This window comes from Cynara cardunculus (assembly GCF_001531365.2).
Source record: "Cynara cardunculus var. scolymus isolate 2C chromosome LG 10, CcrdV1, whole genome shotgun sequence".
In the NCBI taxonomy this organism is placed as follows: Eukaryota; Viridiplantae; Streptophyta; class Magnoliopsida; order Asterales; family Asteraceae; genus Cynara; species Cynara cardunculus.
Genome location: NC_037537.1, coordinates 6,710,041 through 6,712,172, shown reverse-complemented (window position 1 = coordinate 6,712,172; position 2,132 = coordinate 6,710,041). Strand labels below are relative to the sequence as shown.

Here is a 2,132-nt window from a genome sequence, read left to right as displayed (position 1 = left end):
ACCAAAATGTTTAAGCTAAACACGAATAACTTAAAATAGTTTTGGCTCGAATGAGTTATTCAGTTTCGAAACTTTTGACACCCCTAGAGTTCACATCGGCTAGACGTGACCATTTCACTTTTATATATATGTTGGAACTGTTATTAAAAATGCACCAAACAAAAACCCAAAAGTAAAATAACATAGAAGGTTCGAGTCTCGGCGAGTGTTGAACACGCTTTCCTTAAAAAACCGATTCGCCCCCAACCGGTGCGTCGAATTTCCAGGATACAACAACTCTAAACAAAATCGGGTTCTGTCAGAATTTACCTTCATGCCTGAACTTAAAAACCTCTTTTCTCTATTTGATGTCTCGGTTTTCATTTGTGGCTCCTTCCCCCCCCCCCCCCCCCTTTTTTTTTCCTCTAAAACTCAAGGTTGTGCTGTTTATATATAAAACATAATTGTAACTTGTGGAAAGTTAAAGGCCTTAATACAAAAAGTAAATTGGATTTTATCATGTTTGTTTTGCTATTAACTGTAAAACCCATTTTTTTTAAATATATAAATAATATTATTTGAGCCTTTAAATATTTTTTTATTAAATTATTTGAAATGTAAAATATTTACGTAATTAATTAAGGATTATAAAGTAGAAATCTTAAATAAATAAATAATAAAAAGAAAGACAAAAATGAAAATAAAATAGAATTGTTTTCTTTTAATTATTGGACCAAAAATGTAAGATATTACGTAAGGAGGGGTCCAATGGTAAATGTCAGAAACTTGAGGGGGCCGAATATCATCTTTTTCAAAGATGAGGGACCTGTTTTGCCAAAAGTACATAACTGTTTAAGAAAACGACCCATCAGCAAAAAAATCGCGATTTGGTCCGATTYCRTCAACTAATATGCCAAAWCTCTTGCATATAAATATAGAACACCGGTTTATGATCGTTTTGGTTCAAATATCTCGAAAAATAGTTGAGTTTTGAGAGAGAAATCGGAGTTTGAAGTTCGGGATCGAAAATCTCGGTTTTTCACCGATTTTGGGTGAGATTCTTAAGCAAATCTCTTGATTTTTATGTCTATAGCTTCGTTTTTAAGTACTCTATCAAACTCCAGTAGCCTCATGTCTCATATTTGTGTTTATGTGGTTTGATTTTACGTTTTTAAGTTGTTAAAATTTAGTTTTAAAATCAAACTTTAAATGAGTAAATGGAACTCATTTCTTGATGAAAATTCGTGTTCTTTATGTCAAAGTGTTGGTAAATTATTACCAAGAGTTTGGTGCAAAAAAAATGAAGAAAAACGTCAAGAAACGAGCTATTTTTTAGATTGAAAAGTTCAAAAAACGTGAAGAATTTAGCTGCTGTTTCTTGATTTTTTTTGGGCTGGGCCTGCTTTCATTTATGTCTTGGGCTGGGTCACGGACCAGGTCGACCGGCCCAAGACCCGCGTCCGTTTGCATTTTAAAATAAAAATGGAATAAGGCGCATGCTGCATGTGGGTTTCGAACCCATGACCTCAAGCTCATCGCATGGATGCATTAACCAGTAAGCTAGTCTTCGATTTGTTGATTTTATGCCTTGATATTTTTATTATACAATAAACGTTTAAGTTTCAAAGATTAACATTTAAACCCCTAAAGTTCTAGAAAATATTTTTTATCCAATATAATTTTATGAGAGTTTCATCAAGTTTATATGAAGTTTGTAAAATGCAAATTTTGACCCCATTTCGATTATTTATTCCGTTTAGTTACCAAAATGACCCTACAATGTGGGAATCGGTATTTTAGCGATATTTTACGTATTTGCTTTATAAAATTACCGAAATGACCCAAGGTCTTGAGAATTGGTATCTAAGTGTTATTTTAAATCTAATCTCTATGAAATTACCAAAATGACCCTACAATATGGAAATCGGTATTTTAGCTATACTTTACGTATTTGCCTTGTAAATTACCGAAATAACCTTATGTATTGGGAATTGGTATCTATGTCTTATTTTGATTGTTATCCTTATGAAATTACCAAAATGACCTCACAATTAGGGAATCGGTATTTTAACAATACTTTGAGTATTGCTTAATAGAATTACCAGAATGCCCCTATGCTTGGGATTGGACTTTTAAACACCGTTTTAATATTC

At 32.5% G+C, this 2,132-nt stretch overlaps 1 long non-coding RNA gene across 1 annotated transcript in view; it reads left to right on the top strand.

The window, feature by feature from the left end:
• The first annotated feature begins 973 nt into the window (after positions 1 to 973).
• LOC112518947 overlaps positions 974 to 2,132 on the top strand; it is a 2,318-nt gene continuing 1,159 nt past the window's right edge. The window contains exon 1 of the long non-coding RNA XR_003069883.1: positions 974 to 1,031. This is a non-coding gene — a long non-coding RNA (uncharacterized LOC112518947). The remainder of the gene's footprint in view (positions 1,032 to 2,132) is intronic.